The 26,635-nt window shown below is 33.8% G+C and overlaps 1 protein-coding gene across 21 annotated transcripts in view; it reads right to left on the bottom strand.

The window, feature by feature from the left end:
* The window catches only part of LOC145256284 (histone-lysine N-methyltransferase SETMAR-like), a 165,925-nt gene extending 143,389 nt beyond the window's left edge, over positions 1-22,536 (bottom strand). For 6 of the 21 annotated variants that reach the window (XM_080114977.1, XM_080114983.1, XM_080114981.1 and 3 more), the window contains exon 1: positions 18,382-18,514. The gene's annotated coding sequence lies outside the window, so the exon portion shown is untranslated. Of the gene's footprint in view, positions 1-18,381; positions 18,622-22,192 lie in introns of those variants that run through there. The other 15 variants (XM_080114967.1, XM_080114972.1, XM_080114975.1 and 12 more) reach the window with 12 other exon arrangements.
* Between the last annotated feature and the right edge of the window lie 4,099 nt (positions 22,537-26,635).

Raw genomic sequence — 26,635 nt, 5'->3', positions numbered from 1 at the left:
ACTCTTATAAGGATATTGGAGATAAACTGCAATAACCAGATGTATTCTGACACTACATTAACCAGGAAAAGCTACAGTAATACCGCGGGGTCTCCATTCACGCTGCACGTCCATAGAATGCCAAACAGCAATACATTTTATATGAAAGATGCCGCTGTGGAATTTCAACAGGTCTCACTAGTTTGCATAATTTTTTTTATAGTTCTTCTCTTGATTTTTCTTCGTGGATATTTAAACTTGGATACGCGGGTCAACGGATAGACGTGATAAGTTTAATAAAAAAAAAAATAGAAGTAATAGTTTCTTAGCTTAATGTCAAATACTAAAAATTAAAACTAATAATACGATTTCGAATTCCTGAAGACTTCTACTCGGTCAAGGCTGACGGGACGAGGACAAGCTATCTTCGTATGTTAAATAAACGATTCATTTTAAATCCAGTATCGATTTCCGGGTTCGACAAAAAAATTCCCGATTCGACGAGATATACCTGAAGACGAACCGAGTTTATATCGGCCAAACATAGTAATATAAAACATTTAAGATAAAATATTCAAAATAAAACATTCAAAATAAAACATTCAAGATGAAACAAAACAAGCAAATAGAAAAAAAAACTGTTACCTATTTTTCAAAGTTACAATTCAAGATTTTGCTGAGGATTGGGCTTTTTTTATGTGTGTGATATAAAAGTTTATAATATTTGGGTGGTGGAGGTTAAAGTAAAGTTTAGGATTGAGGGTAGTTCACGAATACTACTTGTGGCTATGTTATTGACGTTAGGCATTACTTTAACATGGTTATTTCTCAAGAAAAGTATATTTTACGCGTCTATTATTACTTTAAAACATTTCAAAATGGATTTTTACTAATAAATATATAAAATGATAAACATTTAACGAACAGAAAATTCTTCTGCTGCTATAAGACTTCCACTCAATAAATACAGCCGCCCCCTATTTTAAGGTATGAAGTTGACACATCCAAGTTCTAAATCCATTTTTTTTTGTTATGTTATGTAATGTTTTTGGTTATTATAAAATAAGTAACATATTTTTTAGATAATATTAAATCAATTATATTGTACTGGTTATCTGTCTCGTTTGTATTTTATAAATTTTATTTTAACATTAAAATCAAGATGGGGTGTTTTTATTAAAAAAAAAGCAACAACTGGATAAAGTTATTAATAATTAGACAAAAAAGCTTTTATTATAAAAATAAATATTCCCCAAAACAAGCCAATCGAAATGACAAACGACGCTGTCTATATTTCGAAGTTCCACAAGATAAAGTCAGATTTATGATTACAAATATGCTATTAAACCATAGGTTTTAAAAGATAAATTTTCGTAAAAGATATAAAGAATAGAGGGAAAAACATGTGCATTTATTTGCTTCCCCATGGAAATTCTTCTATAAGAATGTCCATCCATTAAATACCTCCTTCTATTTTAAGTAGCAAGATTACCACCCCCAAGTTTTCAATCCTTCGTTTTTGTATACGCCCCATCCTTTGAATGAAAGGAAAAAACAGAAAATACAACAAATGAATAAGAAAATCTTACCTTTTAATGACCGTAAAAACATTTTTTCTACTTTAAACTGAACGATTGTTTATGTGATTTTTACTTTCATTTTGTGCAACAGTGACGTCATCTTCCGTTATTTAAAACGTTCTAATCGGTTGCATATGAACGTTTAAACGTAATTGTGCTTAAATGTGTGATATTTATGAGCAACATGTTTACGTTAGAATTATTGCATTAAGGTGTAGATAATTTGGCTTGTGTGCGTGTGTGTTTTTTTTATTCAATTTTCACCCCAAACAAGGAAGCACATATATACACACGCATACACACATTTATATATATATACATATGTATATATATATATATATATATATATATATATATAAAAGTGAACGTGTCTGTGTGTCTGTCTGTGTGTCTGTGTACATTTTCCTTCGCAATAACTATGTTAATTTTCAGTCTACGGACTCGAAATTTGATATATTGGGTACTGAGATTTGAGAAAATCTATGTGATCGGTTTTCGGCCAGAAATTTTGTGTTAAGGGATCAAAGTTCAACGATTTGACCTTTCAGAACTCTACCAAACTGCTCCGACAATTTGGAGTCTAACCACTTACAATTTTAGATATAGGTTCCTTGGACATAGATCTAACTTCATAACCCGATTTGAGCCCAAAACAAAAATTTTTAAGGTGTCAGAATAGGGGTCGAAGTTTAAAAAATTGACCTGTTTTTTGCTCAGTATACACCACCAAACACCCGGACTACTAAAGACAGGCTTTCAAAGATGGATTTTTTTAAAGAAATAAATATTTTAAAAACATTGGTATTCATTTCCTTCCAGAAGGAAATTATTTTGCTGCTATCAGACCTTCCACCCAATAATTACCTCCGTCTATTTTCAGATACAATGTTCACATATCCAAGTTTGAAATGCTTTTATGTTTTTTGTTCACGCCCCATCTTTTGAAAGAACACAAAAATCTTACTTTTTGTTTATCGTCAAATAAAGTAAAAGTTGTTTTCTTCAACTTTAAACTTAACGTGTTATGTGATTTTTACTTTCGTTTTAGTGTAAAAACAGGTTTGCAACTCTGATGACATACTTTCGTCATTCAAAAAGTTATGACTGATTGAATATGAACGCCCGAACGCATTAGTGCATAGATGTGTGACATCCATAAGTATCATATGTGTGTTAATATATATATACCTATATATATATGTGTGTGTGTGTGTGTGCGTGCGTGCGTGTGTGTGTGTGTGTTCCTGTGCGTGTGTGTGTTTCACGTAATTTTTTGTATATAGGTTCGTTCTGTTGTGCGTATATATATATATATATATATATATATATATATATATATATATATATATATATATATATGGTCGGATTATACATTTACCAAACATTGTAAGGAAAGCCTTTCAGATGAGAACAGATGTCACAATCATCCAAAATAACATAATTTCAACAGATATTTTTTATGTAATATGAAATAATTTTCATTTTGAGATGGTTATTCGTCTTGTTCATATTTTATAATTTTTATATTAACAAGATGGGGTGTTTTTATTTAAAAAATCAATCTGTAAAATTATTAGTAAAAAGCTATAAATATAATCAACAACATAAATATAAAATATTCGCGTAAGCATTTTCTTAAAACTAAAACAAAACAAATACAAAAAGACAAACGATCCTGCATATATTTGAAGTCAAATATTATGGTTCAGATGTGCTCTGCTCCAGAAACCATAGTTAAAAGATAAATAAAAGAAGAGAAAACACATTTAACAAACAGTAAATTCTATAAAACCTTCCACCCAATAAATACCTCCTCTTATTTTAAGAGATGAAGTTAACACCTCCAAGTTCTAAATCCTTTTATTGTTATGTTACGTAAAGTTTTTTGTTTATTATTAAATACTTATGATTTAAATCCATGTTTTTCATGAAATATTAACTTGTAATGGTAATTTGTCTTGATGTAATGGGATCCCGGACGACGCCAGGGAACCTGCTCAGATAGCTGAAGATGAGAGAGGATAAGGCATGGTTAGGGGGGTATTCTGACAATTGTTCAAAGAAAGACATAAGTCCATGAGGTTCTGTCCACCAGAGAAATAATATCTATTTCAATGAAGGGAAATATAGATCTGATAATGGGATTTCCTTGAGGCAAGGGAGCTGGGGAGAAAGATTGTTTTTCTAGTTGGGTTTGGTAAAAATGGATTTTAAATAACCAATTGAGGGAGACAGATACAATAACTTAGATCCAAAACGTCTGCTTTTCTGTCTGGGAAATGTTGTCACTTGGTCCGTCTGTTATGTTTAAGTGCTAGACCACCAAGCAAGTGATGCGAATTGAACCTTGGAAGATAATACAGTTACTTTGAGAAAAAATTAAGAATATGACGTAACAGAAATAGAAAAAGGAAAAGTAATATCCATATGACAGAGGGGGAAGAAGCCAATTTCATAAAAAACGGTTGTGTTTTTAGAAATAAGAGTCTTTTGCTGATTCGTATGAAGCAGTGCACATCGTTTTAGCCTCCCGCCCTGTGGGACGGTGTCTAAACCCCCAGAAAAGCTAGGTTGAAAAGCTCTTGTTCCTCACTGGAAAATTGCTTAAACGAAGTTATACTACTTGCACCAGAAAGTCATTGAGAACCCGAAGAACTTAGCTTTCTATGTACAAAGTTTTCTATGAAGTTTTTTTTAATAATTATTTTTGTTCACAGGAAATGCTCTGAGTTATTTTTTGAACTGTTGAATTGAAGCACGTTTTGTTACGGAACCGATGCCAACTTGCAGTGAAAAGGGCGGCATACAAGCCATTCATCAGGGCATCTAATAAAGACGAAACCAACTCCAGCATTTGACGACGAGCTGCCAGCTGAAGATGAGAGTTGCCATATAGACATAGGGTCATGTACGTTTCGCGTGCCCTGAGCAGCAAAGCGGTATTTTCAGCTGACCAGTGAGAGTCTGGTCCTCCTTGAGAGGTCCACCACTTGACAATAAAGAATGTAGCCCTGTTGCATCTATGGTCCAGTGAGCTGGGATCGACGAACATGGCGAAGTGTAAATACCAAATATGGTCTCGTGAACTAGAATCCGAGAGATGCGGCTTAGAGGATGTATAGGATTATCTTTTCTCTTCTCTATATTCCTGACAACCTCGAGACTTCGGCTTATAAAAACCCAAGTTTTGTTGTCGCGCATACCAACACAAGGCACAATTACTGGGCGTTTGTTTTGTTGATAAGTACTACACTCCCCCCTGATCTGATGATCACATAGAGTGCACTCCGGGGGTGGCCTTTTAGTTCACTGGCTTTTTGCAATCTCGGATTCAGGTTCTGGTTCTGGTTCTGGGTGTGATTAAAAAACAACAATTATTAAGCTTCGAGATTTTTTATGTGAGGATATATATTTGTTACTATCTATTTAAAAAATAACAAACTCAATATATATTAATTGTTATTATAAATATATATATATCTATACAGTATATATATATATATATATATACATATATATATATAAATTATTATTATTATATATTAATATCCACCTTTATATATATCGTATTTTTAATATATATTATGTTTCTATCATTAGTTTAGGAAATGTTTTCTTTATTATTTGAAATTTTAATTTAAAAACAATTATTATGTTTCGACATCTTTTATATGAGAATTGCTAAGCGTTATTATCTGTATCTATCTATCTATCTATCTATCTACCTTTATATATATGATGATGATGATTGCAACGTCTTGTCAGACGAGTGCCACTCCCTCAGACATTGAAAGCTCATGAGCCCGAAAATGACATAAAGTCCTGCCAGCGATTTCACATGCTCAAGCAGACATGACACTAAAGACGGTCATTGTCATACATATATATATACATATATACACGCACGCACACATACATATGTACACATAACACACACATATATACATGCGTACATACACAATACACAAAACGCACACATACATATACATACACACATATGCAAACATAAACAAGACATTCATTGGTATACATACATATAAATATATACATGCATACATACATACGTGTCTATAAGCATACGCTCATATATACCCATATACATGCACAATGCATAATACACAAACATACATATACATACGCACATTCATACATACACACATACATACACATACATCAACATATACGAATACATACACACATATACTTACACATACATATACGTACACATATGCATATATATATACATACACTTACTAACATATACATACACATCCATATATATGCATTCATACACATACCCATATACATGCACACATACACATACATATACATGCACACATGCATACATACACATACATGCATGTACACACATACATGCATACAAACATATATAAATGTATATATGTACACACACAAACATATATACACATAGACACATATGCATACATATACACATAGATATAAATACATATAAACTCACATGTACATCTATAAATACACACACACATACATATATAAATATACATACACATATACATACATAGATACATATAATGATGGCAGATTAATTGTTACATGCATCCAGCATTACAGGCGTACACACGTTACAGCTTTTTATCGCCACAGGACTTTTTTTTTTCTTGTTTTTATAATAGACAAATGCATGAGGGAGTATCTATACAAAGATGATGTTACAGAGTTTTAGCTTTGTACGACAGCTAAATTTCTCTCTCGGTTCAAAATGTTGACATCCAGCAACAAGCAAGAGCTAGATAGCCAGCAACAAGTCAAACTGCAGACCAGCTTAATGCGGGTACTGGTCTTCCACTTTGTTTTTTTTAAATAAAAAGTTTGGTTGAGACAGACACTCTTGGAATAGTAACTGACGATGATATAAACAAATTCACACATTTTTTCACAAATAATCTCAGCGACGGATAGTCAAAATGTAAACACAGTCCAACCGACATACATTAAAGACGCTTACTTTTTTTTTTTTTAAATAAAAAGTTTGGTTGAGACAGACTTTTGTAATAGTAACTGACGATGATATAAACAATTTCACACATTTTTCACAAATAAACTCAGCGACGGATAATCAAAATGTAAACACAGTTACTGTGTTTACACACACACACACACACACACACACACATACACACACACACATATATATATATATATATATATATAGTAACTTTAACGTATGTAAATTTGTCTCGGTGTTAAGATGATAAATTATCAATGTTCGTAGTATACTACCACCACCTATTCTTCTTTTAAATAAATAGGATCTCCCGATCACCGAAGATCAAATGTAAAGAATAAAAAAATAAAAAAAAATTATGTCGCTTTTATCTGTATGCGAGACAAAAATACACCTTCTTGATGTTCAGGCTAGGATCGAAGGTAGTACCTGTTCTGTCTAAAGATGGTATAATGATATCGTGGGGTTCCGAGCGTTCAGACAATGCAAATTTGTTATAGACTCTTATAAGGATATTGGAGATAAACTGCAATAACCAGATGTATTCTGACACTACATTAACCAGGAAAAGCTACAGTAATACCGCGGGGTCTCCATTCACGCTGCACGTCCATAGAATGCCAAACAGCAATACATTTTATATGAAAGATGCCGCTGTGGAATTTCAACAGGTCTCACTAGTTTGCATAATTTTTTTTATAGTTCTTCTCTTGATTTTTCTTCGTGGATATTTAAACTTGGATACGCGGGTCAACGGATAGACGTGATAAGTTTAATAAAAAAAAAAAATAGAAGTAATAGTTTCTTATTGCTTAATGTCAATTACTAAAAATTAAAACTAATAATACGATTTCGAATTCCTGAAGACTTCTACTCGGTCAAGGCTGACGGGACGAGGACAAGCTATCTTCGTATGTTAAATAAACGATTCATTTTAAATCCAGTATCGATTTCCGGGTTCGACAAAAAGATTCCCGATTCGACGAGATATACCTGAAGACGAACCGAGTTTATATCGGCCAAACATAGTAATATGAAACATTTAAGATAAAATATTCAAAATAAAACATTCAAAATAAAACATTCAAGATGAAACAAAACAAGCAAATAGAAAAAAAAACTGTTACCTATTTTTCAAAGTTACAATTCAAGATTTTGCTGAGGATTGGGCTTTTTTTTATGTGTGTGATATAAAAGTTTATAATATTTGGGTGGTGGAGGTTAAAGTAAAGTTTAGGATTGAGGGTAGTTCACGAATACTACTTGTGGCTATGTTATTGACGTTAGGCATTACTTTAACATGGTTATTTCTCAAGAAAAGTATATTTTACGCGTCTATTATTACTTTAAAACATTTCAAAATGGATTTTTACTAATAAATATATAAAATGATAAACATTTAACGAACAGAAAATTCTTCTGCTGCTATAAGACTTCCACTCAATAAATACAGCCGCCCCCTATTTTAAGGTATGAAGTTGACACATCCAAGTTCTAAATCCATTTTTTTTTGTTATGTTATGTAATGTTTTTGGTTATTATAAAATAAGTAACATATTTTTTAGATAATATTAAATCATTTATATTGTACTGGTTATCTGTCTCGTTTGTATTTTATAAATTTTATTTTAACATTAAAATCAAGATGGGGTGTTTTTATTAAAAAAAAAGCAACAACTGGATAAAGTTATTAATAATTAGACAAAAAAGCTTTTATTATAAAAATAAATATTCCCCAAAACAATCCAATCGAAATGACAAACGACGCTGTCTATATTTCGAAGTTCCACAAGATAAAGTCAGATTTATGATTACAAATATGCTATTAAACCATAGGTTTTAAAAGATAAATTTTCGTAAAAGATATAAAGAATAGAGGGAAAAACATGTGCATTTATTTGCTTCCCCATGGAAATTCTTCTATAAGAATGTCCATCCATTAAATACCTCCTTCTATTTTAAGTAGCAAGATTACCACCCCCAAGTTTTCAATCCTTCGTTTTTGTATACGCCCCATCCTTTGAATGAAAGGAAAAAACAGAAAATACAACAAATGAATAAGAAAATCTTACCTTTTAATGACCGTAAAAACATTTTTTCTACTTTAAACTGAACGATTGTTTATGTGATTTTTACTTTCATTTTGTGCAACAGTGACGTCATCTTCCGTTATTTAAAACGTTCTAATCGGTTGCATATGAACGTTTAAACGTAATTGTGCTTAAATGTGTGATATTTATGAGCAACATGTTTACGTTAGAATTATTGCATTAAGGTGTAGATAATTTGGCTTGTGTGCGTGTGTGTTTTTTTTATTCAATTTTCACCCCAAACAAGGAAGCACATATATACACACGCATACACACATTTATATATATATACATATGTATATATATATATATATATATATATATATATATATAAGTGAACGTGTCTGTGTGTCTGTCTGTGTGTCTGTGTACATTTTCCTTCGCAATAACTATGTTAATTTTCAGTCTACGGACTCGAAATTTGATATATTGGGTACTGAGATTTGAGAAAATCTATGTGATCGGTTTTCGGCCAGAAATTTTGTGTTAAGGGATCAAAGTTCAACGATTTGACCTTTCAGAACTCTACCAAACTGCTCCGACAATTTGGAGTCTAACCACTTACAATTTTAGATATAGGTTCCTTGGACATAGATCTAACTTCATAACCCGATTTGAGCCCAAAACAAAAATTTTTAAGGTGTCAGAATAGGGGTCGAAGTTTAAAAAATTGACCTGTTTTTTGCTCAGTATACACCACCAAACACCCGGACTACTAAAGACAGGCTTTCAAAGATGGATTTTTTTAAAGAAATAAATATTTTAAAAACATTGGTATTCATTTCCTTCCAGAAGGAAATTATTTTGCTGCTATCAGACCTTCCACCCAATAATTACCTCCGTCTATTTTCAGATACAATGTTCACATATCCAAGTTTGAAATGCTTTTATGTTTTTGTTCACGCCCCATCTTTTGAAAGAACACAAAAATCTTACTTTTTGTTTATCGTCAAATAAAGTAAAAGTTGTTTTCTTCAACTTTAAACTTAACGTGTTATGTGATTTTTACTTTCGTTTTAGTGTAAAAACAGGTTTGCAACTCTGATGACCTCCTTTCGTCATTCAAAAAGTTATGACTGATTGAATATGAACGCCCGAACGCATTAGTGCATAGATGTGTGACATCCATAAGTATCATATGTGTGTTAATATATATATATACCTATATATATATGTGTGTGTGTGTGTGTGCGTGCGTGCGTGTGTGTGTGTGTTCCTGTGCGTGTGTGTGTTTCACGTAATTTTTTGTATATAGGTTCGTTCTGTTGTGCGTATATATATATATATATATATATATATATATATATATATATATATATATATATATATATGGTCGGATTATACATTTACCAAACATTGTAAGGAAAGCCTTTAAGATGAGAACAGATGTCACAATCATCCAAAATAACATAATTTCAACAGATATTTTTTATGTAATATGAAATAATTTTCATTTTGAGATGGTTATTCGTCTTGTTCATATTTTATAATTTTTATATTAACAAGATGGGGTGTTTTTATTTAAAAAATCAATCTGTAAAATTATTAGTAAAAAGCTATAAATATAATTAACAACATAAATATAAAATATTCGCGTAAGCATTTTCTTAAAACTAAAACAAAACAAATACAAAAAGACAAACGATCCTGCATATATTTGAAGTCAAATATTATGGTTCAGATGTGCTCTGCTCCAGAAACCATAGTTAAAAGATAAATAAAAGAAGAGAAAACACATTTAACGAACAGTAAATTCTATAAAACCTTCCACCCAATAAATACCTCCTCTTATTTTAAGAGATGAAGTTAACACCTCCAAGTTCTAAATCCTTTTATTGTTATGTTACGTAAAGTTTTTTGTTTATTATTAAATACTTATGATTTAAATCCATGTTTTTCATGAAATATTAACTTGTAATGGTAATTTGTCTTGATGTAATGGGATCCCGGACGACGCCAGGGAACCTGCTCAGATAGCTGAAGATGAGAGAGGATAAGGCATGGTTAGGGGGGTATTCTGACAATTGTTCAAAGAAAGACATAAGTCCATGAGGTTCTGTCCACCAGAGAAATAATATCTATTTCAATGAAGGGAAATATAGATCTGATAATGGGATTTCCTTGAGGCAAGGGAGCTGGGGAGAAAGATTGTTTTTCTAGTTGGGTTTGGTAAAAATGGATTTTAAATAACCAATTGAGGGAGACAGATACAATAACTTAGATCCAAAACGTCTGCTTTTCTGTCTGGGAAATGTTGTCACTTGGTCCGTCTGTTAAGTTTAAGTTGCTAGACCACCAAGCAAGTGATGCGAATTGAACCTTGGAAGATAATACAGTTACTTTGAGAGAAAATTAAGAATATGACGTAACAGAAATAGAAAAAGGAAAAGTAATATTCATATGACAGAGGGGGAAGAAGCCAATTTCATAAAAAACGGTTGTGTTTTTAGAAATAAGAGTCTTTTGCTGATTCGTATGAAGCAGTGCACATCGTTTTAGCCTCCCGCCCTGTGGGACGGTGTCTAAACCCCCAGAAAAGCTAGGTTGAAAAGCTCTTGTTCCTCACTGGAAAATTGCTTAAACGAAGTTATACTACTTGCACCAGAAAGTCATTGAGAACTCGAAGAACTTAGCTTTCTATGTACAAAGTTTTCTATGAAGTTTTTTTTAATAATTATTTTTGTTCACAGGAAATGCTCTGAGTTATTTTTTGAACTGTTGAATTGAAGCACGTTTTGTTACGGAACCGATGCCAACTTGCAGTGAAAAGGGCGGCATACAAGCCATTCATCAGGGCATCTAATAAAGACGAAACCAACTCCAGCATTTGACGACGAGCTGCCAGCTGAAGATGAGAGTTGCCATATAGACATAGGGTCATGTACGTTTCGCGTGCCCTGAGCAGCAAAGCGGTATTTTCAGCTGACCAGTGAGAGTCTGGTCCTCCTTGAGAGGTCCACCACTTGACAATAAAGAATGTAGCCCTGTTGCATCTATGGTCCAGTGAGCTGGGATCGACGAACATGGCGAAGTGTAAATACCAAATATGGTCTCGTGAACTAGAATCCGAGAGATGCGGCTTAGAGGATGTATAGGATTATCTTTTCTCTTCTCTATATTCCTGACAACCTCGAGACTTCGGCTTATAAAAACCCAAGTTTTGTTGTCGCGCATACCTACACAAGGCACAATTACTGGGCGTTTGTTTTGTTGATAAGTACTACACTCCCCCCTGATCTGATGATCACATAGAGTGCACTCCGGGGGTGGCCTTTTAGTTCACTGGCTTTTTGCAATCTCGGATTCAGGTTCTGGTTCTGGTTCTGGGTGTGGTTCTGGTTCTGATTCTGATCCTGCCTGATCAGACGAACTACAACTATCACTCTCTTGCTCGGTGACCTCACTTATCAGCAGCTCATCATCTGATGATTCATCGCTCTCTGTAGTTGTGGGATGTACTTCACTAGCTGGGCGAAGATCGCGCACATGGCGTGGGGTTCTATCAACAAGGACCGACTGCTGGTTGACCACTCCAGATATTCGTCCACGCTTGAACTTGATGGTGCACCGGTTTCCAGGGGGTCTTACCTAAACTGGATCCCCTACCTTGTACTTGTCATGACTCTCCTCGTCGATTGGCTGGACAGTGTCAATGCCCTTTATCCTAACACGGTATGTGTGTATGGCATTGGCCGGTGCTGCCGTTAGTGTCTTCTCATTCTCTGGTGTGAGGCTATACCAATACGTGGCCTCCGTAATGGTGCATTGCTTTCTGGCAGCAATTCTCTTGATGATGCGATGGCTCCTCTCAGCAATGTCATTCCCTGATGGCACATGAGCACATCGCAGTCGTAATCGGACACCCCACTCATTCAACAACTGCCGAACTTGGTGGCTACAAAAAGAAGCATCGTTGTCCGTCAATATCTCTTCCGGCGTACCTCGCTCAGAAAAGATAGATGACAGTTAGCGGACAACATTCGCTGAGTCCTGCCTGGTATTTGACACCACACCGCAAAACGAGTGGGTCCACAGTCGATAAGGGGTAGAAAGGGCTTACCACTGTAATGAGTAATATCCATCGCTACTCGTTGCCACATATACTCAACCTCCAATCGCCCCTTCTGCAATTGCTCAGGTGCCGGAACGATAGACTGGCATGCCTCACAGTGTTTGATGATCTGCCTGACATCTGCCCTTGTCACTGCCGTGTCCACACGCCTCGCAAAATACAGAGTTCTTTTGATGCCTGGATGTCCACTCTGCACATGAATTCTTTGTATTTGGCATGAGCTAATCGCGCCAACTGCGCAAGATCGAGCAGCGAATTCCACGCCTGTCTTCACAGCTTCATACAATCTGTTAGGCACACAGGTTAGTTGGTCTGCACGATTACAGTGTGATGCCACGAGCGTTACACTCACCAACAGGTCATACTCCGATACCAGACTCTTCAGGGTATTTAGCCTCCGCCGGATTAACATCTCACTGGCTGCCTTAGTGCGGACTCTCGTTCGTCCCGAAAGAGTGTCGGACACCCAGTGGTAGACGCAGAGAGAATCCGTGTACAAGTGCAACTTCTTTGACTGCCATTTCAGTGCCAGATTTAAACCCTTCACAACAGCATACAGTTCCGCCAGGTTGATATGTCGAGCATCATTCACGGGTCGCAGCTAGCACGCGTCTTCAATTACGTTTCCACGTTGCTCCAATAACACTCTCAATGCCAAAGAACTAGCGTCAACCCACACATTCACAGTGTCCCCATCGACACACCATTCTCCACGGGCAGGGTCCCCCTTGTCAACTCTCTCTAGAGTTTCCGTCGTCATCAAAGTTAGAAGAGCATCATCAGACACATCATCCCAACCTGTAGTTAATAAACTTGCCCTGCGTTTGATGACGCCCACACCTGATCGGAGCCAGCCACACGCTGGTAAGTGACCAATAAGTTTCCCAGGAAAAAATAGTCCATCGCGTAATAACATCAGTGATGTTTGGAATCTCACTGCCACGCCTCCATCGTAAGGTACCGTCTTTCCCGCAGACGTGCAATCCTAATACCCGTGCTCCATCCCTCAGACGTTCGGGATCATTGCACTCCAACCCGAATTGAGCTAACTTTTCTCTGACGTGCGACGCAGATTGTATATCTTCATTGACGTACACATCGTCAATATAGGCCGATGTTGCGTCCTCATTGGTCTTTCCCTGGGACAACACTGCATTTACAATGGTCTTCATGATTTGCGGTGCCACATTCAGCCCAAAGCCAAGTCGAGTAAGCTAGTATCTCTGGCCCCGGAACCACACTGTCTGGAACGGCCACAATGTCTCATCCACTCGCACCTGCAAATAAGCCTTCCGCAAGTTTACTATAGACACATTGGCGCCCTTCTGGCGCCATTCTCTCAGCTTGCTGGCGCACACGTCAGCATCGGCAGTGTACGTCTCAATGTATCTATTGAGTTCACGGTAGTCCAACACCGGACGCATTTTAGATGTGTTATGCTGGACTACTGCCATTAAGGGAATCAGACCCTTGGGTGGTCCCAGCTTGTTGGTGTAGGGGATAAGCCATCCATCCTGGATCCATGCCTCAAGCTTCTTCTCGTATTCATTACGGGCCTTGTCGGGTATCGAGTACTCTGCAATGCTATTCTTGAGTCCGGTTGGCGCCCTTCCTTCTGTCCACTTCCACGATGCAATCCATGCTTTTTGATGATGGTCGTAGTCCACATTAAAATCAGGCCGATCAATGTGAACTGCAGCACACACTGGGGTTTCCAAAAACCGCACCGTCCAATCTCTTCCAATAACAACTCCCCCCAGTGCCTTAATAGCATCATATCCCAACAGTACATCGAATCCCAGCAAATCCCCTCGTATCACCAGCACATTTACGTCTGCATTGTGTGGACTTTGACAGTTCCGGCTCCACAGCTAGCTTGCGTATTGCCACCTATTGTGGTTACTTTGATGTTCTGCTTTGTCCAGTTTCGACACAACTTGGCACTCGTGATGGTGTGTGAGCACCCGGAGTCGAGAAGAGCTGAACAAGGCACTTGGTCCACGTACACATTTATTGTCGGTTGTGCCTCAATTAAATCTTGTCCGGGCGCGCTGACGTCCTGCCCCTGATGCATTTCCCGCACAATTTTGGGATGAATGTCCATAACTACCACATTGGAAACAGCGCGGGCGCCCCCACCCCTTGTTAGTACAACTTCTTGCGAAATGGCCTCGCTGGCCGCAGCAGAAACATCTCCCATTGGTCGTGGGTCTCAAACTGGGACTCTTTTCAGCATTAGTCTTGGCTGCCTGCGCCATCATTACAACCGGTTCCCTCAGGTCCTCCTCATCTTTGATAATGGCTCGAGCGCATTCCAACAAATGTTCCATGGGCGTTACAGATACGCTGCTGGAAGCCCTCAACAGTTGCTTAACATGGGTGGGAAGGCCGGCCAGAAACGCATACGCCAGTGTCTGCTCTGACACTCCATTACCAAATAGAACTGCAAGTTTCTTCAGCTCCGCGAAGAAGACGTCCACGGTTTCTCCTGGCATGAGCTTCCTAGAGGCAAATGTTTCGTAGGCCGTGCAGGGATCCATGGCAAATGCCTTGTATAAAGCATTTTTTATAGAAGTACCATCAGCCTTCTCCACGGCACTAAGTTTCTGATACACACTCAAGGCGCCTCCAGCCAATCTCAGGGGAATCACGGTATGCACCCCCTTTACTTCACAGAGGTTGCAGGTCAGTTCAACCCTTTCGACCCAGTCGACAACAGAAGTGGATCCGTCGAATTAGGGTATCAGTTTTAAATCAAACTTTGCCCCAGCCATAGTTGTCCAGCAAAAGAGACAAAACGAAATCGCCGAAATAGCTTATGACCTTCACCTTCACCGAGGTGCATGACATATATGACCTTCACCTTAACCAAGGTGCACGACTTGAAAAAAAAAATTTCTTGATCAACTGCTAACGCACAATAACAACCTTCTCACTCGACCTGCCTTTTGTACCACTCTCTCAATCCCTCCTCTTGCGCATGCGTCCGGAGATTCCTGACAACCTCGAGACTTCCGCTTATAAAAACCCAAGTTTTGTTGTCGTGCATACCTACACAAGGCACAAACACCTGGGCGTTTGTTTTGTTGGTAAGTACTACACTTCCACCGCCACTCATTTACATCGTCCGTGACCATTCACAGGAAACAAATAAGGACGAACGCCGGTTTAGGTTTTCATAAAAACTGGACTGCAATTTAGGTGAAACGAATCACGCTAATTTTTACGTTGGTTATAAATAAAAATAAACACAAACCAAAAAACTTTACATTTTCTTACAGTGCATTAAAATTATGATATTTCAATTCCGTTTTATTTTTCGCATTCTTCGGCAATTGCAACATCGTTTTCTTTACTTTTTTATGGGGGGGGGTCATGTATCTTCCCTCTGTTTTCCGTTTCCCTTTCTCAAATTCATTTCTTCTCTCTTTCCAGGTTTCCTCTTTTTTCGGCAAGTTCACCATCGTTTCTTTTCATTTTTATATATTTATTTATTTATTTTTATTTTTATAACCTTTCCTCTGTTTCTGTTTCTACGAACTTTACGTTTTTGTTTATTTATTTCTTCTCCCTTTCCGTTTTCCCTCTTCCTTCGGAAAGTTTATCATCGTTTCTTTCTTTGTAATACAGCCGGATTTTTTAATACTAAAAAAAAAAAAACATAAATTACATGGAGTCATTCCTTCTTCTTCCGTTTATTTGCACTTTGTTCGCTGTCTTTCCAATTTCTTTTATTTTTTTCTGCTTTTTTTATAAAAACACATCATACATCATTTCCGTTACATTTTATTCCTTTTTTTTTTTAAATTTTTTTTTTCAAGTCTTCCCTTAGAGGCAGCACTAGGAACCCATTTTATTTTCATTCTTCTTCGTTTTTTTTCCTTCTTTTTTAGGGTTGGAAACGTCCGTCTCACGTTCGTATATAACAACATATTTGCTGGGTAGATTTCGGGGTGCTAAAACAGCGGGGATGGGGATTCTTCCATATCACCAACTCGAGCCACAGCAACGCGTGTCAGGGTACAGCTAGTATGTGTATATTTTATAAATTCCATTTTTACATTAAACATAAGAAAGAGTGTTTTTATTTTTAAAAAAAACACTGGAACAAGTTATTAATAATAAAAAACAAAACTATTAATATACAAATAAATATCCTAAAAAATATTTCTAAAAACTAAAACAAAACAAGCAAATAGGAAGGAAAAACGCTGCTGCCTATATTTCGAAGTTACGCTAGATAAAGTCAAGTAATATCGTTAAAATGTGCTACTAAACCACAGGTTTTCAAATATAGATATTATTAAAGAAATAAAAAAAATAGAAAATAAAAGAAAACATTGGTATTTATTTGCTTCCACATGGAAATTGTTCTGCTGCTATGAGACTTTCCACCCAACTTTCTTCTATTTTAAAGGGGCGAGGTTAAATCCTCCTAGTTTTAAATCCTTCATTTTTGTAAACGCTTTATCCTTTGAAAGAAAAGAAAACAACAAAAATAAAACAATAAACGATCACGAAAATCTAACCTTTTAATTATCGTCAAATAAAGTAAAAAAAAAATTTCTACTTTAAACTGAACGTCTAAAAGTCTCGAACATGTATGCGCTTTTTATTTCATTTTCTGTTTTTGTAAAAAAACAGATTTACAACCATAGCCGTCATCCTATTGTCATTCAAAAAGTTCTGATATGTTGAATGTGAGCGTCCAAACGCATTCGTGCAGAAATGTATTATATTAATAGGTAACATGTTAACGTTAGCCTTATAGCATTACAGTGCAGATAATTGCGCTTCTATGTGGTTTAAGTATATATGTAATAAGGCATACACACATCCACATATATAAGTATATATATATATATATATATATATATATATATATACATATATATGTACATATATACTATATAAATATATAGATATGTATATATATAGTTATATATAAATATATATGTATATGTATATACATATATATATGAATATATATATAGGCATACATATACATACATATATATACATATATATCTATATTTGCATACATATATATAAATATATACATACACTTATATATACATATATATACATACATTTATATATATGCATTTTTATATATACATACGTATAAATATATAAATATATATATACAGACATTTATATATACAAACATACATATATATGTGTCTGCGCGTGTGTGTGTGTGTGTGTGTGTGTGTGTGTAATTTACATGCGATTTGTATTTAGGTTCGTTCCGATGCACGCGCGTGTATATATATATATATATATATATATATATATATATATACTTTTTATTAGTTTTACGTAAGGCTTAATATGTCGCTACACATTTAGGATCATGTTTCAGTCAGCCTATATTTTGAAGCTCTGCTAGATAAAGTCAAGTATTATTGTTGAAATGTTCTACTAAACTATAGGTTTTCAAAGTTAGATTTTTGTAGAAAAAAAAAACAGAAAAAAGTTTGGTTTTTATTTGCTTCCACAAGGAAAATTTTTACTGCTACTTATAATGCCTTCCACCCATTAATTATCTCCGTCAATTTAAAGGTACAATGTTCACACCTCCAATTTTTTAATCCTTTTTTATGTACACGCCCTATCCTTTGAAAGAAAAAAAAACAGAAATAAAACAATAAACGGACAAGAAAATCTTACCTTTTAATTATTGTCAAATAAAGCAAAATTATTTTTTACGGGAAGAAGGGGATAACTTTCTCTCGTGTAAAAGTCTCAAATTTCTATGTGATTTTTATTTTCGTTTTATTTGTGAGAAACAGGTTTTCATCAGTGACGTCATACTTCCGTAATTCAAACTTCCTGCTTGATTGAATATTAACGCCCAACCCCATGCGTACATGTTTGATATTTATAAATATCATGTGTGTGTTTATATATATATATATACATATATATATATATATATGTATATATATATAAACACACACAGGCCATTAATGTTTGTATATTTAATATACCTGCTCTGTTCACGTATTGAGCAGTCTTTGGAAGACACATGTTGTTTCATTGGATGTACTTCTAGGAAACTAAACTCTACTGGCTATATATATATATATATATATATATATATATATATATATACACACATATATATATATATATATATATATATATATATATATATATATATATGAAGAGAAATTGTCTGTGGCCTGTGTGTGTACATTTCACTAGGAAACTAATGTATCAATTTCCAGTCTAGAGACTCGAGATTGGACACAAAGGGTAGCGAGATTTGAGATAATCTTTGTAACTGGTATTCGGCCAGAAATTTGTCAAGTGGTGAAAGTTCAATGATTTGACCGTTGAAAAATCTACCGGCAATTTCGGGTCTAAACACCTGTAGGTTATTTGGAAATGGTTCAAACTTTTTAATTCGATTTGAATCCAAAACAATAAATGCCAAGGGGTCAAAAGTGGGGTCAAGTTTAAAAAAATTTTGATTTCTGCGGTCTCTAAAAAATGACTCAGCCAATATTTGGTGTAAACATTTGAACGTAAAGTGTATTCAGACATTCGGCAAGCTATTTAGTATGATTTTTGCAGAAAATTTGGCTGCCAAGTGGTCAAAGTAAAAGTTTTGGTGGGGGGCTTTTTCGGTCTCTAACAAGCCATTCAATCAATTCAGGGTCTAAACATTTGAAATTTTACATACTGGAAGCTTTTCAATCAATTTTGGGGCAAAATTTTGGCTGCCAAGGTGTCAAAATTTAAATAGTTGACATTTACAGACTCCACCGAACTCCTCCGCCAATTTTGGGTCTAAACATATGAAATTTTACATAAAGGGTATTAAGACATACAGGAGACTGTTCAATGAGATTTGGGGTGAGGATTTGGCTGCCAAGATTTCAAAGTTGAAAGAGTTTACATTTGCTGAATTTACCGAATTCCCCGCCAATTTTGGATCAAAACAATTGAAATTTTCGATGTAGGTCACTTGGACATGAGTCAATTTTTTTTTATACATATATATATATATATATATATATATATATATATGCATATATATATATATAATTATATACATAATTATATATAATTGTTATAATTCTTTTTCTATCCTTTGTAAATGATTCACAGTTTAGTATGTAATTCTAGATGATAACGATTACCAGTTATCAAAATTTCAGTTTTTTACAGTTTTTATTTCTTACAAATATTATGTTTAAAAATTTTGTCTCCTAGGTTAGGACGCTACTGTATATATATATATATATATATATATATATATATATATATATATATATATATATATATATATATATATATCGGGACGATTAATCACGAATCAGAAAAATCGAAACTTTTTGGGTATTGGAGTCGGTAAAGAATCAGAAAATATGTGCACATTTTCCGATACCAAAAACAATAGTTTAAAAATTTGCTTTCTATTCGATTTTATTTACCAAGGATAAAATTAAAAATATTTATTTATTTTAAAACTCATAGTAAAACTAACATTTATAGATCACTTACCAGAAATATTTATTTTTACGGTTAAGAAAATATTAAACACATGTTTTTACGGCAATCTAAAAAAATAACATTGCTATAGTAAATTATAATGAAGTTTATAAAGAATCAGAAATTGACAGAACGAGACGTACATTTGATAAATGGTTTGTAGTAAACTCATGAAGAAGTTTCTAAGTTCAACACGACATACATACTTGAAGACGGTCGGAGTTTCCATTGGAGAAACATTTAAAGAAAGACTGCTAGATGAGAACAGTTGTCCGAATAATCCAAAATAACATAATTTTAAGACATTTTTAATGTAATATTAAATCATTTATATTTTGTGATGGTTATTCGTCTTGTTAATATTTTAAAAGTTTTATGTTAACATTAAGCATAAGATGGAGTATTTTTATTAAAATACCAAACTGGAAAGACTTATAAATAGTTAAAAATAATAAACATAGTTATTAATATAAACATTATAAATATTATAAATAATAAATATAGTTAGTAACATAAACATTTTCGAAAAATTAAAATAAGACAACCAAATAAAAACGACAAACGATGCTACCTATATTTGAAGTGTCATTAAATAAAGTCAAGTATCATGCTTCAGATGTGATGTGCTCTAAAACCACAGTTAATAGATAGATTTTTTACAAAGAAATAAATTTAAAAAAAAAACATTTAACGAGCAGTAAATTCTTCTGCTGCTATAAGACCTTCCACTCAATAAATACCTCCTCCTATTTTAAGGGATGAAGTTAACATATCCAATTTCTAAATCCTTTTTATTGTTATGTTATGTAATATTTTTGGTTATTATTAAATAATTAACATAATTTTAACACATGTTTTTATGAAAATATTAACTAATTCATATCGTAATGGCCAATCCTCTTTATCATATTCTATAAATTTAATTTAAAATTAAAATCGAAAGATGTCGTTTTTTATGAAAAATGAGATGGAAAAATGTACTTAATTTAAAAATAAAAACAATTGATTGCATTAGAATAATTTTTTTTACACAGGCATCACCACATTATCAAGGACAAGAGGCCACTCGAGGATAAGGATTAAAGTGTACAGTAGAAATTGGACAATATAGTAATCATTAGTAATGGAAATTCGGTAAATTTGTTTACTTATATGGAACGGCTCATCAAGAACTTATTTACATTAGACTTGAAGACAACAATATTGTAGTCAGCCGGAAAGCAGGAAAACGGAAGACAATTCCACAGGCGTGCATTTCTAAGAAATAAGCTTCGTTCATTGAATCTACTTTTAGGTTTAGGCACAGATAAAGAGTGGGGGGAATTATTGATAATGTTTTCAGCTAGACGAGTGTTCCTTGTGAAAGTTTGGCGAGGGGGACCATAGATTGAAGCTCAGTCGAACACTTTCGATGAAAATAACGATACATCAGTGAGAAACTCGCAACATCTCTTCTGGTAGATAGAGATTGTATGGAAGAGAAAAGGACATTATCCTACGAGGCTACGAAGTCTATTTTGAACTTTTTAAATGTTTAATGTTTAAGTCATGATTTGCTGTAATTCTCAAACATATTTCATAAAAATCTGCTAAAACAAACAAACAAATAGATGAAAAATAACATATTTTCAATTTCTGTTGTGATAGCTAGTTATCTTGATCGCATTTTCCAAAGTCCATTGAAATATTTAAATCAACGTGTGATGGTTTTATGAAAAACAAAATGGAAGAATAATAAAATAATTCAAAAAAAAATAACACAATAAATATTTAAATCATAGCAGTCTTTTATCCTCAAACATTTTCTACAAATCGACAAAACAAAACAAAAACAACAACTAAAAGACACCGCTTGTATTTCGAAGCTCTGCAAATAAAGTCAAGTATTATGGTTCAAATGCGCCGCGCTCCTATACAACAAGTAAAGGGTAGATTTTTGCACAAAAAGTACAAATTTGTAAGCAATGGAGAAAAGTCTTACCTTTAAATTGTCGTAAAATAAAATAAAAAAATTTCTAAACTGATCATCCAACAATTTTTTTTTTAAATCTCATGAAATACTTGAATGCTTGTGTTATTTTCACTTTAGATCTATTTTAAAAAAATCAAGTTTGCAACAATGACACCAGTCCTCCTGCATTCAAAACGTTTTTATTAGTTTAAAATAAAATGCATATGTTGTACACATGTGGGAAAACACTTATAAGTGAGTTTTATTTTATTAGTATTTATACAATTATGGTCGTGTGTGTTTACGGGTATATCTATACACACATTCAAACACACATATACACACACACACAAATACATATATATATATTTTGTAAATGTATATTTGTTAATAATTCTCCTGATTGATATATATATGTGCACACACACATACACATACAAACACCCCCATACACACACACACACACACATATATATATATATATATATATATATATATATATATGAATACATTTTAAAATGCTAATTTGTTAATAATTCCGCTTAGTGATGCATATATATATATATATATATATATATATGTGTGTGTGTGTGTGTGTGTGTGTGTGTACGCGCACACACAGATTTATATATAATATAAAGCTGAACCTCTGTGTGCATGTCTGGTCACGAATAGGCTCCTATATCGTTGACTATTATAGAGAACTGATCACATATAATGGTAGAAGATGTATCGAGACACATGATGGGTATGTTTGATCTGGCATAATGATGATACATTAAAATTGCGGGGTCTTCGTACGCGCCTGGTCGACAAAGTATGGGATTAAAAAAATTAAAAAATTAAAATAAAACGTTTACAAGTGTTTTTGATATAGATGTACATAATAATATTTTGATAAGTATGTTTTAACATAAATATGGATGGTACAATAAAATTGTGGGGTCTGCTTTCACGCCTGGCTTCCATAGAATGGAAATAGGCATAAACTTTAATAAAGACTTTTCATATCTATCTGCGTAAGTATACTTTGATAATTTTGTATCAGTTTGAAGAAATACGATATAATAAATTATGGGGTGTTCGTTCGCGCCTGACCTCCATAGAATGGAAATATGTCACAAAGTTTAACAAGGTTTTTTTTAATATAGATCCACAGAATATAAGTGTTTCAGTGTGAACAGGTATGCTATAATAAATTATAGGGGTATCTATTTTATTTTTACTTTCAGCATATTTTGCTTTGGTTTTGATGCCCCAAAATTCGAAGCTATCTCTTTACAACCCTTCTTTTTCATAACCTATCATACTTTCCTAAATTAGAGTCTATTTTCTGTAAGCTGTTTTTTAATCCAGTCACCGACGGGTACTTTTGCTATTATACACACATATATATATATATATATATATATATATATATATATATATATATATATATATATATATATATATATATAGTCCTGGTCAAAATCATAAGACCACTTACACAAGTAAAGGATAGGTTTTTGCACAGAAAGAAATAACATATAAGCAACGGAGTAAAATGTTATCTCAAACTTGTCGTGAAATAGAATAAAAAAAAAATTTCTAAACTGATTATCCAACAAAAATATTTTTTTAAAATTATGAAATACTTGAATGCTTGTGTTATTTTCACTTTAGATCTATTTTTAAAAATCAAGTTTACAACCGTGACATCAGTCTTCCTGCATTCAAAACGTTCTTTTTAGTTTAATATAAAATGCATATATATAGTATTGTATACGTGTGGTACAACACTTATGAGGTAGTGGGATTTTATTAGTATTTATATAATTATGATGCGTATATCTATATACACACACGCATATATATATATATATATATATATATATATATATATATATATATATATATATATATATAAGATGAAAATAATGGAAATAGTATTCCGACGGAATGGCGACATAAAAAGGAACAAATTGAGTTACGTGTCTATCAACGTCTTGTCTTTATTTTATCCAGAGCAAGTCTCGAAATAAAGAGGAAACGTTGATGAACACATAACTCGGTTTGTTCTGTTTTATGTATCTCTCTCTCTCTCTCTCTCTCTCTCTCTCTCTCTATCTATCTATCTATCTATCTATCTATTTCTCTTCCATGCTTACATACATTCATCAATCCATCCATCAATACGTACATACATACATTATATATATATATATATATATATATATATATATATATATATATATATATATTGTAAATTCTAATTTTGTAATATTGCAGTGTGGATAAATGCTAGTTCCGATTAGGGTAAATACTAAATCTGTAATTTGAAGTCAGAATTGAGTTAATTCCCTTTCATATAAAACATCAAAACTGAAAAAGAGAATTTTTTGTGAACAAGAGTAAAAAAAATAGTCTATTAGATTAGAATTAGTGCCTTTCCTCGTTGGTTTGTTACCGGAATGGTACCAGGTAACGTGTAGGTTGAAATGTAACGTTACGGTTTGTGTATAACGGTCATGTTACCTGTTTTTATCAATTAAATCTTCAACAGCATGTCCCTATCTTAAGGAAACCAGTTATAACCTTTCACTCCGTATGATTATAAAAGCATCTACCTTGAATCACTCTTCCTACATTCTTCCCGATATTATAGATGCACATAGCCAAACATATACTGAACATTTACCTCATACCCCACCAGGCATACGCGGTATCCACCCATCTTCATTTTGCAATATCAGCTATATTCATCCTCTATCGCATAGATCATTGTAGTTCTTCAATTTCCTCCCCATAAGTTTCAATATATTATTCTATTCCCCTCACTCTCAATTATTTCGCTCCTAATGTAAATACCATTAGAAGTTGCATCCTTTATATACTACCTAGCATCTTCTTTCCCTTTCCGTTGAGAAGCATTAGGTTTCGAAATACCATGGTATAGAGAGTTTTACTTATCCTACACCCCCAACAGATCTAACATCCATATTGAATAAAGGAATACATGTACATGCATTAGTATATATTTTTATATTGCCGTTTTTTTTTAGTTTATTTCTTCCTATCCTATACTAGTTCCAAAGATATTTGTTGAATTTGTATTATAAGTCTCCTCTTAAAGAATCTATCTCATTCTTTAAATTCCCCCCCCCGCACATATATATGGGTACCAAATTGGTCAAAGGGAAAATTATTCCCAACTCGCATTTAGGTAAAAATGCAATTTCGTATGAATAATTGAATTCATTCAAAAAGTATCGCTAACAAAAACAATAATATATATATATATATATATATATATATATATATATATATATATATATATATATATATATCTATGGTAGGCCATAAATACTGTTACAAAATAAAACTCAGATATATCCCAACAAAATAATCTATAGCAAAAACCAATCACAGAAAATGATTAGCAAATAATGGAGAAACAATATGGCATAAGTATTATTCAAAATGTGTCCCTTGAAGCTTCACTACACTACGAAGTCATTTGTGAGCAATTATCTATAGCAGCACGCACATCTATTGGCATTTTCTCCCGGCATTTATTCAATATTATTTTAAAAGCTTCAATATTGTGACACGGACTAGAGCAGGCTTCACTCTCTAGGATTGACCACAAAGAATAATCAAGCGCGTTAAGATCAGGTGATGAGGGATGGCCTTATTCTTCTTTGCTGATCCAGGACTAAAGCTGTCTTTACACCACTGCTGTGTTAGATGAGCAGTTTGGCTTGTCGCACCATCTTGTTGGAGAGTCCAAACTTCATCAACAATCACAGAATAATACCATGGGATCAATCCACCTTAAAAAACGTCTTTAATGTAACGTTCTTTGTTAACCTTAAGCCCTTGAAGGAGAAAAACAAATGGAGATTTCATTCTTCCGGAAATGGCTGCCCAGACCATCACTTATTGTGGTGTCTTCGTTTTGAAATCTTTCCTGCATTACCAGATATTGCCTCACAACTTCTCACAATGACTCTATCATTTTGATGCTTGTGGGACTGTTGCAGTGAGAATAACTTTTCACCCACGAAGATGATGTTATTGATCGTACCTTCCCTGATACGATTTAAAAAGAGGTGACGTCTGATGAGTCGCTTTGCAATTGTGGGCGCAGAGAGAAGCTGACGCTTCTGGAGCTTATACGGTGATATCTATAGGTCACTTTGCCATATGCTTCGCAGAGTCCTTGGTGCTGATTTCTGTGCTTTGTTTGCCATTTGTCTCATGAATCTGATGTTTTCCCTGACATTTTTTTATGAGTTTATGTGTTCTTAAGTTGTGAGGACGGCCTGATCGTTGTCCATCTTTGATCAACGAAGTTTCCATGTAATGGCCCAATCACCCTTTTTATATATATTTTGTTGATTTTGAGGTTTTTTCCCCTACTTAAATATTTTTCCCATCTTGCTCTATAACGAATCTTCTCTTCAATTCAACATTGTTAAAAATTAATATCTT

This window comes from Euprymna scolopes, chromosome 32 (assembly GCF_053919585.1).
Source record: "Euprymna scolopes isolate OS-2025 chromosome 32, ASM5391958v1, whole genome shotgun sequence".
NCBI classification, from domain to species: Eukaryota; Metazoa; Mollusca; class Cephalopoda; order Sepiida; family Sepiolidae; genus Euprymna; species Euprymna scolopes.
The sequence above is the reverse complement of the archived record's forward strand: the minus strand, read 5'-3'. Positions and strand labels throughout refer to the sequence as shown.